This window comes from Monodon monoceros, unplaced genomic scaffold, assembly GCF_005190385.1.
Source record: "Monodon monoceros isolate NGI ecotype Baffin Bay Population unplaced genomic scaffold, NGI_Narwhal_1 Super_Scaffold_13, whole genome shotgun sequence".
Taxonomy (NCBI): Eukaryota; Metazoa; Chordata; class Mammalia; order Artiodactyla; family Monodontidae; genus Monodon; species Monodon monoceros.
In genome coordinates this window covers 84,611,326-84,624,525 of record NW_021703769.1, presented here as the reverse complement: position 1 = coordinate 84,624,525, position 13,200 = coordinate 84,611,326, and the positions used below count along the sequence as shown (strand labels likewise).

General features: G+C 57.5%; 1 protein-coding gene across 4 annotated transcripts in view; it reads right to left on the bottom strand.

Annotated features, from left to right (window-relative positions):
* The window catches only part of MAD1L1 (mitotic arrest deficient 1 like 1), a 323,294-nt gene that overhangs the window by 216,597 nt on the left and 93,497 nt on the right, over positions 1 to 13,200 (bottom strand). The gene's annotated exons all lie outside the window — the stretch shown is intronic.

The window sequence follows — 13,200 nt, the reverse complement described above, 5'->3', positions numbered from 1 at the left end:
CTCACAAAGGCTGGCCCGAGGGCTGTGTTTCCAGGGAAGAGCACAGGAGGGCGGCCAGGACTCCTGAACCCCTGCTCCAGGGGCTCCCCCAACGTTCCCTCCCTTGGGGAAGGCATTAACACCTGTGCCACCGGTAACCCCCTGTCCAGCGGGGGCCACGGGGCCACTGCTGCAGCAGACACGTGCTCTGCGTGGCTGTGGGGGGGGAGGGGGGACACCAAGGAGAAGGCGTGCCCTGCCCCCTCCATGCCCACAATGTGGACGCGGTGGGACAGCAACATGGGCAACAGGTGGTTCCTGAAGGTGTCGCAGGTCACACAGGGGGAGCCCTGGGAGCACGGCGGGGGCACCTAGTTCAGCTACCAGGGGCCCAGAAACCTGCACAGAGAGGCCAGCAGGGGCAGGCCTGGCCCGTCGGTCAGGACTCTGGAATTAACCCCGAGCGCGGTGAGAACGGAAGGTGACACCAGACGCCTTTCACGGACCCTCCCCTCCAGGAGAGGGAGAAGGCGGCAGCGCCGGTGGGCCGCACAGGCCGGGACGGCGGGCGAGGACAGAGGTGTCCAGGAGCCAGCCCCGCCGGAGCTGTGGGGGAGGGGCTCTGCTGGGGGAGGGGCTCTGCTGAGGGCAGGAGGACAGGGACGGCGGGGGAGAGGAGCCCTGCAGCCACACCCGCTGCACTCTGGGGAGAGGCCTGGACAACAGGCCAGTCACTGTGGCTCTCGGGGCCAAGCTCCCAAGGAGCTGGGCCGAGAAAAAGGCCCAGTGGGGGCAGCAAAGTCTGAAGGGTGCTGGGTCCCCACAAGCCCCACTGCCCTCGAGGACACGCTGGCCCTGGGAGCACCGGTCAAGACAGCAGGACAGAGGGGAACGGACGGCCTTGGAACTGCCCTGAACCGGCCCTGCACTGGCCGTGCGGCTTCAACTCTCTAACTCCCACCTGAAGACTAAGAACGGGCCCACCCTCGGCACCGTTTGTGATAACTACAGCCAGTGCCTGTTGAGTTCCTGACCCACGACAGGCACTCAATAAATAAAATGCATTTTTAGTCATACTCATCAGATACAAGAATGCGCTGAGCCTCCTTCAATAAACTCACAGTAAATTTGAGACCGGGTTTGGACCCGAGAAGAGGCTGCTCCCCCGAGTGCTCGGGCAGCTGCCGAAGCTCCCAAATCAATTCGCTCTTCGGGAAGCCAGATGCTTGCTCCAGTCTGCATACATCCTTGATAGCTCTCTGATCCCAGACTAATCACGTCCCGCTTCTGTAACTGAGCCGCATTTGTCCTCAGCTGGCTCCACCACTTCCTGCAGCCGGGAGCCCGGCTCATCTCACCAAACGGCTCTGCTTGGAAACTGGCAGAGTCATCCGCTGTCGAGCCCCAAGTGCCAGGCTACTGTCTACGATGCGGCCCTGCTCCCTCCCAGGGCGGGGGGCGGGCAGGTAGAGGCCAGGACCCAGGCAGCCCAGCTCGCGTAGAACAAGCCGCTCATCAGGAAAGGACTCTCACAACCAAAGCCCAAGAAGCCACTTCGAGAGAATGACAGTCAGGAGCGGCTCTGGATGGCCTCTCCAATGGCAGCCGTTTAATCAAGAGTCCTTAGAGCAGGCGTGGAGGCCTCTCAGGTCGTGTTTGATATGGGACTTGCTGGAAACAACAGAACACAATTAACCTCCATCAGAGAGAGGGCTGAGGGCTTGGCCTGGAGCCTCGGCCACGACGGGTCGGTCGGTGGCCAACCGAAGTCCCAGCACGGTCACTCCAATTAACTAACTCCCAGGGCTACTAGCTGGGCTGCCTGCCTGGCACTGAAGCCCCTGTGTCCCCTGAACTCCAGGAGCAGCATGGGGAGCTGCTGGGGCCCTCGGCCGGCTCCTCCAGGACCACCCCCTTCACCCCAGTCCCCGCTGGCCACCGGGCTCTCCTGGCCAGGGAGAAGGAGGGCCATCCACCGTCGCCCCAGAAGGAGGCGACTGCTCGGCCCCAGTGCTGCTAAACCCCACTCTCCCTCGCCATTGATCCCCTTCCCCAGGGACCTGCGTCCACAGGAAGCCAGGAGGGAGCCAGCAGATGCCAGTGGAGGGGCAGCACAACACCTTCTCGTGGCCTCTTCTCCAGGGTGTCTAGGATCACGGGGGAGGGGAAGTGCTGCCTGGCACTGACCCACCGGCCAGAGTGGAGGCAACACATTCACCCCACCCCCGCCTGCTCCAGGAAGACAGATAGGAGAGGCCCCGCAGGGGTCCAAACAGATCTGGGGCAGGCAGTGCTTTGACGATCTTTCTAGGCCCAGAGCCAGAGGGAACTCGGCTCGAGAGCCAAAAGCGCAGGGACGGAACGGCAGCATCTCCACGGCAGGCCTGGCAGGACCCCTTCAGAAGCAGCAAGCTGGCGGGGCCCCTGCCCTGCCAGGCGGAAAGGGCGGAGGAGACGCACACACAAGGCCCGGCAGGAGCAGGGCCAGGTCTGACCTTGGGATGTGGGCTGTGCTTCCACAGGTGTAGAAAGGTACAGGGTTCCGTCCGCAGGACCGTGTGCTCTGCTTCCAGAGTGCTCCGTGAGGTACCGGTCACTCCTGTCTGGCAACACCCCTGCTGCTATCCGCCCATGACGAGGATGCCGAGGAAAACTTTGCTCGAGTCAAGTAAGCAAAACTCTAGAACATGAAACCCTAGGTGTTTCCTCTCACCCGGGGAAGAGAGCATGCAGGGTCACCCGGCACCTCCAGAGGTCCCATCTGCACAGGGACGACTAGGCAGACACCCCCGACCCCGTGACAAGAGGAGACAAGCACAGCAGACACGGCAGGACGAGCGGCTCACGATCGGAGAAACAAATGGAGTTCTGTGGTCCCTGGAAAGCCTGCAGGGGCCTGGCCGACAGCCTCCCCCAGGGTGCTGTCTGCAGCCACCGCGGTCAGAGGGGCAGATGGGCGGTCACAGGGGACTCACAGCACACCCGCGTCTCGGGCCCGACCTCCAGAGCATCCGGGCACCGCAAAGGAATGAAGAAGCCTCTTCACTGCGGGAGGCCAAGCCCAGGGCTTCAGGGCACAGGACAGCGCCACCCCACAGCGACCCCCCACCCCGTACCACGACAGCCCCCCGAGTTAGCGCGAGAGCCCCGGGGCATGCAGGCTCTCTACCAGGGTGCGGGCACAGCGTCTAATCCTGCCAGGCTTGCCCGGGCACTGCCTGGCCCTCTCCTGACCCCCCACCGAGGGGGGGGTGCGGCAGGCACCCACACACTCCACGTGCGTCAGGGGCCGGGCCCTGGATGCCTCCCGTTCTCCCTCCTGGTACTCGAGGAGGTGGGCTCCCACCTCTGCCTGCCGAGTCCAGGGCCGTCACAGAGAGGGCATGAGCTGTGTGTGTGTGGGGGGGAGACAGAGCCGCGGGGACGGGAGGAAACCAAAGCGCCTCCGAGCGCCATGGTGGCTGCAGGTGCCACGAGGGGTACTTGCGCGTGAAACGCAGCACCATCTCGGAGGACCAGATTAACTCGCTGGAAACTTTTTTTTAAACCTATTTTACAATTAATGATAAGATACTTTATGGAGGGATATTTAAATAGATCACGAAACTGCTCCAACACGGCCCCTCCAGGGCAGCTCTCCCAGAGGACGGCACCCCCCAGACCACGCGCAGCCCTCAGAGCCCGCCTCCCCGCCTCCAGTGGAGGAGGCCCGGGACTCCCCGCTGCACTGAGCCAGCAGCCTCCAGGGCCCCCTCCTGGGCACCCCATGTCCTGGGCCGAGATGTACAGAGACCCAGGTGGCTCCGAGCGAGAGCTCCTTCCTCTCTTCCAGCCTGACTTGGGAGGGGCCTCCCCTAGGTCAGCCCATCTACGGGTGGGCGACAGAGTGCACAGAGCTGAGAGACGCTCGAGCCCAGCCATGGGGCACCTGCAACGGAGAAGTGAGTCTCTGCGCGTGGACAGGATGTCCGGGAAAGGAGGACCTTGGTCCACAGGGTGACCCGGAGAGAACCACCCCTCCCCGGACTCCACGCTTTTCCAAACCTAAGCTCATACAGTTGGGCCCCATCTCCTGCTGCACCGTGAGCTTCTGAAGGGGAAAGCAGGTGATGGCTCCTGCTGCCAGGTCCCCCATGGCCACCGGAAGGTGCACACAGCAGGAGCGCCTCCGAGGGCCCACACTGAGGGCTGTTTCAGGAAGGCTCCAAGGCGGCCTGGTCCAAAGGCTTAAAAACGGAAGGGCAAGCGTTCGTTTTGAGGGCTGCCAAGGCATAATCCCCTTCATTCCTCTGGCTTTTACGAGAGGCTATATTAAAAATGGTTTATACATAATAAAATCTGTTATATTTATGGCAAGAAGATATGGAAAGACAATAAAATTAGCAGAGCACAGAAATGAGAGAATACTAAACATCCTTGGCTCTCCAACAGGAACAGAGAAGGAACAATCGAGGCTTCAAATTGAAAGGCATTTAAACCGATTTAAAATTCGAAGTTCCATCCCTCCTTCCCTGCTAAGCCCCGTCCCAGGGGGCCCTGCACAGCTCAAGGGCAGCACCGCTGGAGTCTCCCAGCTCACGCTCACACAGGGGGCCTGGAACATTCCTGCCGGCGCCAGCCTGGGTGATGGCAGAGCAGCTCAGGTATGTCCCCTACCCCATACCTCACTCCCCGGGGGCTTCCTGTACTGTGTGATTGCAACCCCTCCACTTCCTCCCTGGACCCTGACAGTGACGTCACAGTGGGCCAGGAAGTACAAGACTGACAGCCGTTCTCATTCCCGCCTCTCTGGTCAAGTGGATCCACTTCCACGGAGATGGTAACTGGCAGTCGCCAAAGACCTACGATCCCCGCCCACACAGGCCTGAAGGGCCTGACCACCCACAGCCGAAGCCCCACTTGGAACGGGTGCCCACGGCGCCAGGGGTGAGCCAGAATTCACGCCTGCTGCCTCAGCGTGGTCCTCTCCTCACGTCCCCAGGGTGCCAGGAAAACTGGACAGACTCGGAACAAAGGGCAAATCCATCCGCACTTGTCTCAAGACCCTGACTGCCGGAGTAGCTCTTTCTCTAGGTCCATCTCACTTGGTTTCTGTTTGTTTTGAAGTAATAGACATTATTTTTAGAGCAGTTTAAGGTTTACAGAAAAAGCAGAGTGTCAGGGTTCTGCAGTGTGTGGGACGTTTGTTACAAGTGATGATCGGACACTGTTACGTTATTATTAACTGAAGTCCACAGTTCACATTAGGCTTCACCTCTTGGGTTGTACATTCAACAGGTTTTGACAAATACACATTACGTAGCCACCATTCCTACGTCACAGTAGTTTCACTGCCCAAAACACTCGTCTGCCCCCCACCTACTCCCCCCCTCCCTCCCCGTCTCCCAACTGTCTCCGTAGCCTTTCCTTCTCCAGACTGTCATATAGTTGGAACCACACACTATGTCGGGCCTTCATGTCGGCTTCTTTCACTTAATAACACGCATTTACAGTTCCCCATGTCTTTTCATGGCCTGATAGCTCACTTCTTTTCACTGTCTAGATGCATCACAGTTTATCCACTCACTTATTGAAGGACGCCTTGGTTGCTTCCAAGTTTTGGCATTCATCAATAAAACTGATAGAAACACCTGTGTACAGGTTTCTATGTGGACTTAAGTTTTCACACCCCTTGAGTAAATACCAAGGAACACGAGTACCGCATTGCGCGGTAAGGGCATGTCTGCTTTTGTACGAAGCCACCACACTGTCTTCCAAGACGGCTGCACGGCGCTGCACTCCCCCCAGCGACGGCGAGGCCTGCTACTCCGCGCGCTTGGGGGCATTCGGTGTCGCCCGCGCTCCCAATCTTGTCCATTCTAACAGGAGTACGGTGGCATCTCACTGTTGTTTTAATCTGCTTTTCCCTGACGACAGGTGATGTAGGAACACCTTCTCATATGCTTATTCGCCATCTGTTTATCTTCCTTGGTGAGGCGTCTGTTCAATCTTCTGCCCATTTTGTAATTGGGCTGTTTTCTTCCTTTTGGATTTTAAGAATTCTTTGCATATTTTGGGTGCCAGTCCTTTATCACACACGTGCTTTGCAAATACAGGTAACCCTTGAACAGGTTTGAACTGCACAGGCCCACTTCCTACAGGTTTGAACTGCACAGGCCCACTTCCACACGGATATTTCTCAACAGTAAATACCACAATACTACAGTCTGTGGTTGGTTGAATCCGAGGATGTGGACTATAAATCATTCGTGAATTAACCCCTGCGTTGTCAACTGTGTTTTCTCTCGGTCTGTGGTCTGTCTTTTCATTCTCTGAACAGCATCTTTCATGGAGCTAAAGTTTATAGTTTTAATGAGGTCCCGTTTACCAACTTTTTCTTTCACACACTGTGCTTCTGACGTCGTATCTAGAAAGTCACTGCCAAACCGAAAGTCAGTCACACTTGCTCCTTCACCTTCTAGGATAGCCGTAGTTCTGAACGTTACGTTTAGGTCCACAGTCCATTTTGAGTTAGTCTGTATGAAAGCATAAGGTCTGTGTCTAGACTCACCTGTTTGTTTAGCATGTGGACTTCCAGGTGTTCCAGCGCCCTTTGTTGAAGAGACTTTCTTGGCTCCACTGTGTTGCCTTTGCTCTTTCGTCAAAGAGCAGTTGACTCTGTTCATGGGATCTGTTTCTGGCTCCCTATTCTGTGCCATGAAACTGGCTGTCTGTTCCTTCCCCAGCACTGCACTGTCCTGGTTACCGGGGCTTTACAGGAAGTCGTGGAGTCGGGGAGTGTCGGTCCTTCAACTTTGTTCTCCTTCAACATTGTACTGGCTCTTCTGGGTCTCCTGCTCTTCATACAAACTTTAGAATAAGTTTGTCCACATTTTGCTTGGGACTGTTTTCAACCTATAGGGCATTTTAAGAACTGACACGATGACAACACGCAGCCCTCCTATCCACGAACGTGGGCTCGCTCTGCACTCATTCAGATCTCTGATGTCCTTCACCAGAGTTTTATAATTTTCCTCATTAAATCTTGTACGTGTTTTGTTTGGTTTATACTTATTTCTGTTTGTTTGTTTGTTTTTGGTGCTAATGTAAATGATGTAAACTTTTAAATTTCAAACTAAGTGTTCATTGACTTGTATATATTGACCTTGTGTCCTGCAACCTTGTTATAGTCGCTTATTAGTTCTAAGAGCTTTTTGCTTGATTCTTTGGGATGTTTATACCTAGACAATCATGTCATCTGCAAACAAAGACAGTTTTATTTCTTCCTTCCTCCCACTGTGCACCTTTTACTTCCTATTCCTTGTCTTACTGCATTCGCGGACTTCCGGTATGAAGTTAAATTGGACATCCCTGACTTGTTCCTAATCTCGGCGGGAAAGCCTCTAGTTTCTTACTTGGGTGAAAGATGTAAATATTTGACAAGAACTCGGCCCCTCTATCTACCACAGTGTAAAGAAAAACCTGCCCACTTAAACATTGCGTGAGCCTGAGTGAGCCCAGCAGCAGTAAAAGTCTCTGGGGAGGCCCTGTCCTCTCTCATTAAGGCTATTCTTGGTCACTCTCTGGGCACACGGAGGCCCCACTGCACTGCAGAGAGCCTCGTAAGGCTGCCCCGGTTCTTAACATCACGAGAAATCAGGTGGGAAGCAACCCGGAGCCAGGCAGCCTCCCACCCTGACCACCCGGAACAAGGACAGCTGGAGGGACAGCCAGCTCTGCTGCTGAGGACCGGAGACACCCCCTCCAGCCACCCCAACACACAGCAAAACTGGCCTTTGCTGTGAGACGTGAACTCCTTCCCAGAAACACCACAACTGGGGAAATCTTCCCCAACGTTTAATGACTGGTATCCTTGAATTTCAGATGGAGGAACATTACAGAACACCCTCCAAACTCCCATCAAGATTTCAAAGGGACACCACGTGGAAAGACAAGCCAGCCTCCGCGAGCGTCAGAGGACAGTGAGCCCGCATTCCTCCAACCCCCCCATCCACGAACACCAGCACCCTGGGTGCTGTAGGCCACCCAGGGCCTCCCTCCCCCAACCACAGGTCTGTGCGGGAGCAGGTGCCTCACGCTCCTCAACCAGGCTAGATGCAGAGCAGACATGAGAAGGCTGCTATTCCACAGACAGTAGAGATTCGTAAAAATGTCAAACAATGTCATTCTTCTCACTAAATTCTTGTTTTGGAAAACACACTTCTCATAAGTACACTTCCTATTAAGAGATAATGAGTTGTTTAATGAGATCATAGTATAAATATAATTGTAAATAATTTTTTTAGTATTTGTTTTAATTCCCCCAAATGGTGAGTATCAGCAGATATGAGCCCTACAAACAAAAGCAGCTGTTTGGAGGAAAGGAGTCCTGAGGCTACAAGTGAGCACAGGGCTGCCGCAGGAGAGCGGGGGTGGTCAACCCGCGGAGGTCAGGCGTCTGGCCTCTGGGAGGCAAGGTGCTCAACTCTTGTCCATCAGCTCCTAGCGACCACACGTGTGCGCTCACCATGGACACGAGTAAAAAGCGTGCTAATAAAGGGCGAATATATTTAGCAAACAGTCCTAAATCCAAATCTGTGGAGGTGAGTCCCAAGAATCTACATTTTCAGGATATTTCCTCCACATAATTCTTCAGCAGCCAACTGGGCACCTGTGAGATTCTGGCATTTGGGAAGCACAGCCAGATTGTACCACACACAAACCCACCCTTCCCGGTTCTCGAACCGATCCCCAGGCAGGAGGGGCAGGACCATGCTGCGCAGCAGGACGAGGAGGCACAGGCAGAGCCGCCCGCGGACTGACCGACACCGTCCAGCCTCAGCTACATCACTCCCCGCTGAGTGCGCAGAGCTGCCTTCCTCTGCCTCAGTGTTAGAAAAGGTCAGGAAGTGGGGTCTCAAGACCCTCAGGAGCAATCCAGGCGACCGAGCGTGAAAAAGCACCTCCCGACGAGGGGCAATGGACAGGAGAGCGCGTGCTTCAGAGACAGGCACACCCGAGCTCACAGCCAGACTCCACCGTGAACTAATCCACGGCCGTGGGGCAATGGTGTGAAATGAGGGGCACTGTGCCTACCGCGCAGGGCGAGGGCAAGGACCAAGTGAGAGGAACACACGGCGCGGCCGCTGTCCCGACTCTATCCTCCCCAGTTTTACAACAGGATGTGGAGCCCCTCAGAGGCACAACCCCAACCTGACGCCCAGCAATGCCTCCTGGAGGCCCCTGCTCTCCACCAGGCTGCCTGAGAACGAGCTCACAGGCACTGTGCCAGGCCCCCGGGCCACAGAGAGGGTCCTCAGAGAGCAGGGCCCTCCCCGCTCTCCATCTCATCCCTGTCCCGCCCCCTTCTGCCTCCCTGGGAGAGTGGAGGGTGGAGGTCCTGCAGCCACTGAGGGCGAGAGGACCGGACTGCTACCATTTGCCGAACAAGGCAGGAAAGTGCACCGGGACCGCCTGACGACATTGGAGAACTGCTGCCCCACACATACGTGGGGATCAACGTGTGTGCTTTCCTCGGCCTGTTCTCTGACGCGAGCCAGCAGCAGCTGGGCTTCACAGCCAAGTAGGAAGTTCTCTGGCTCAGGGCTTCTCAAGTTCACACAAAGTATCAGGAAGCTTGAGAGAAGCGTCAGTAAGAGGCTGTGACCCTTGCTGGATGGAAGCCCTGAGCATGAGGCTGGGGCGCAGGAAGCTTGAGCCTCAGGCTCGGGGACCCCACCTCCAACCTCAGCAGACAGAGGATGCAGGGGCCTGACCGTCTGTGCTGGCTCTTGCTACAAGGGAGACACTGCTTTCCCTGGGCTGGGCCCCCCAAGTCCCTTCCAATTAGACCAGGGAGCAAAAGTTCCAAGGCACCGAAAGTCAGGGTCCTTTCAGCATCTCCTTCGTCCAACAGTAAACGACATTCAGAGATTACTCACTTCTGCTTTTGTCCAAATGTCTGTGGAAACCTAGATTCTAGCGCCCCTTTTGCAGGAGCCAGTAAAGAAGATTTTGTCTGCTTCCCAAGGATGGTGGTAACCCAGGCACCCTCTTGCCAGATGGTATTTTCTTCCTTGGGGGTGCTGAGACCACGTCTGTTCTCTGTTCTCCGACAGAATCATCACAAAGTGGATTAAGGATCTGACTTGGCTCCACACATTCCCTTTCCTCTCCTTTTTGCAACTTGTACAAATCATCTTTTGCCCTGCCTGGGTCCAGACACTGCAAACATAGCTCATCAACTCCATCTCTTCCTGGGGAAGGAAGACTTGTGACCTGGCGACATCTAAACCCTCAGCAGGAAAAGGCGCGCTTTTCCCAAAGGCTCTGGGATCTGACCCACAGGGCGAAGCCCTGGCCCCGAAACCTGAAACAGGAAGTTCCTTGGGTCGGCAGTTTCCCAACTACATTCCAGGGACCGCCGAGGTCCCACAGAGGGACAGCCACGCAGGGACCGAGCTGGGCCCCACACGGTTTCGGCGCGGTACCAGTCCTGACGGCAGCTGCCGCCACCAAGACCCCTGCGCGTTGTGTCCGTCCCCACAGAGCGCAGGGTGGCCGTCGCGCCGACGACACAGGGAGTGGGACGCCCCGAGCCACCTCCAGGAGCAGCTCCCTGTGACCAGCGTCCCACAAGCATTTGCGGGAGTGGGCTCCGAGCCACACAGGCTCCGAGAAGAGAAGAGGGGCCGGGCGCAGGTCACCCACCGCCGAGGGAAGCTCTCCCTCCACACTCCCGTCACTAGGCCGTCCTGCCCTCCGTCCCGTCAGCCCGGCTCCAGCTGGGGCTCACGGGCACACACTTGGCACCCACTCAGCCTGATGCAGGGCCCCCAGCCAGAGAGAGATCCCACTGAGACAACGGAAGGAAACCGCCCCTGCGAGGTGGTGCTCCAGCCACGGCTCGGCGCGCTGAGGAAGGGTCAGGCCGGGGGAGGCCGCCCAGAGGACCGGCCGACGGCCTCCTCCTGCCCCGCGGCCCAGGCGGCACCAACTCCACGCGGGGCTGCGCCCGCCCGACCTCCTAAGATGCCCAAGGAAAAGTGAGCCCGCCCTTCGCTGCAGACAAGGAAGCAGGCTGAGAGGCAACGTGGGGACCCGGAGACCACAGATGCTACTCCTCAGACGACAATGGCTGCTACTCCTGGGCACCTGGAGATGCCGGGAGCTCCACCAGCTCCGGCGCCCCAAGGACCTGGTGCAGCAGGGACCATCCCCCGGCTTTCCAAATGGGAAAGCAGCCAAGGTGCCGAGAAGCTGAAGATGTGGACGCACCCGGGTCCACAGCCTGTTGCTGAACACCTGGGGCCCACGTTCAGCAACAGGCTGCAAAGCCCAGGCCCGGACAGACAGACAGACAGATAGGCCCTCCTCCCACTGGCGGATGGGCCAGCACGGGGCAGGGCGGGGCGGGGCGGGGCAGGAGGAGGTGATGGAGACCGAGCCGACAGGAGGCTGCTCACCCCTGCGCCCTGGACAGCAGCCCGCGCAGCAGCCGTCACGCACCGCCCAGAGCCGCCTTCCCACTGGGCGAGCCTGAGTGAGGAGCACGGCCAGATCTGAGCTGAGGCCCGTCACCTCACTCCACTGCAATCACAGCCCCAAAGCCCCCCCAGCGCTGCACACAGGGCAGCCCTTCCTCCTCCGCATTCCCAGGTCTGCGGTCCAAGGCTCGCCAAGGAAGGTGTGCCCAGAGGTCCCCTCTGCCTTCAGCCAATGGGGCCAATGTCCCCTGGCCCATAGGGTCCGTGGTCCTGGGAGTGTAACCTGGTCCCCCAGCTCTGGACCTGTCTCTGGTCTCTGGAACCAGCCACTGGCGACGGCCCAGAGCCCTGAGTGTGTGGGGAAAAAACAAACACGCTGGGAGAAGCTGTCATTCAAACACCACCAGAGGCTGGGCAGGAGCAAAAGATACATCCTGAGAGCCCCCACCAGCCACAAGAAATCCACCCAGGGTGTTCCAGTATGTGCCCGCCTGAGGGTCTCTGCGTGGAAAGATGCAACACCTGTAGCTGGGGAGCCACACCCCTGACACTGCTGTCCGCGACGTCCTGGTACCTGGAGGCCAACCCTCCACTTGGCCATGCTGACAAAAGCCGACGGTACCTGCCACCCTCTTCAGACAACAGGAAAAGCGACTTACCCCTGAGGGCTGCCATCGGGGACCTCACCGGCACACCTTCACTCAGCCCATCTCCAAGAAAGCAAAGCGGTGCGGGCAGTGCCCGGGATTTGTGAGGGTGGGATGTGGCCTGGTGGCTTAGATCTCATGGTCGGAAGTTCACAAACATATTTAAAGACCTTTTAAAAACCAGACTATGACATTTGATTTTGACTTTGTTTACCACTTAGAAAGGCCTCTCTGAGACAATAAAATTTCATGTTAAGGTCAAGAGTTCTGTAGTCTGGGTCTGAACAAGCCTCAGTCTCCCTGGATCTCCGAGGACCATCCAGGCTGGTGCTCTATTATTTGGACTCCGAAAAGCCCTCCATCAGCTCCTCTGCAACACACCAAGCCACACAGCAGGCCATCACGGCTACACCTCTGAGGGGTCAAAAGCCCTCCACGGCCCTGAAGCACCTGGCCACTTCCAGGAGCTATGCTTGGCTTAAGGTCAGACCAACTCCAGACCCCAAGGCTGGCAGGCAGCCCGCAGATGCCCCTCCAGGGCCTCCCGTTCTGGTCAGTCCTCAGGTTCTCCAACCGGCTCCCTGCCACCCACACACTATGGAAGCAAAGGCTTGGCCAAACTCGCTAGTGCCCAGACACAAAGAAACAGGAAGACCAGGAGCTCTCCGACCAGCCCCAGGCCAGCACCTCGCACACCCTCAGTGACTGTGGTACTGACCCTGCGCGGAGAGGAGGGCAGGTGCTGCTGCCCCTTCCACAGACGGGGACTGCGGCGTGGACAGGCTGGCCGGCTCTGTCCAAGCCCCACGCCTGGTGGCAGCAGAGCCAGGAACAGCCTCCATCTCACTGGGGGCTGGGCTCTTTCCCTGTACCAAGCTGCCTCAAATACAAGGCCAAAGCTGGAGTCAGGGACAGGGCACTTCTGACGCTAGAAATGAGGAGGAGGGAAGTGGGAGAGTGCGGTGCACTCTGGGAAGTGCCTGGATTCGCCCACCAGAGGCTGCCTGGTGCGCCTCGGGGAGAGGGTCGGCCACGTCCTAACCAAGCATTCTACCACCAAAGGGAAACAGATGACATCGTCGGAGCTCAGGTGGAAGGCATGGTCCAAA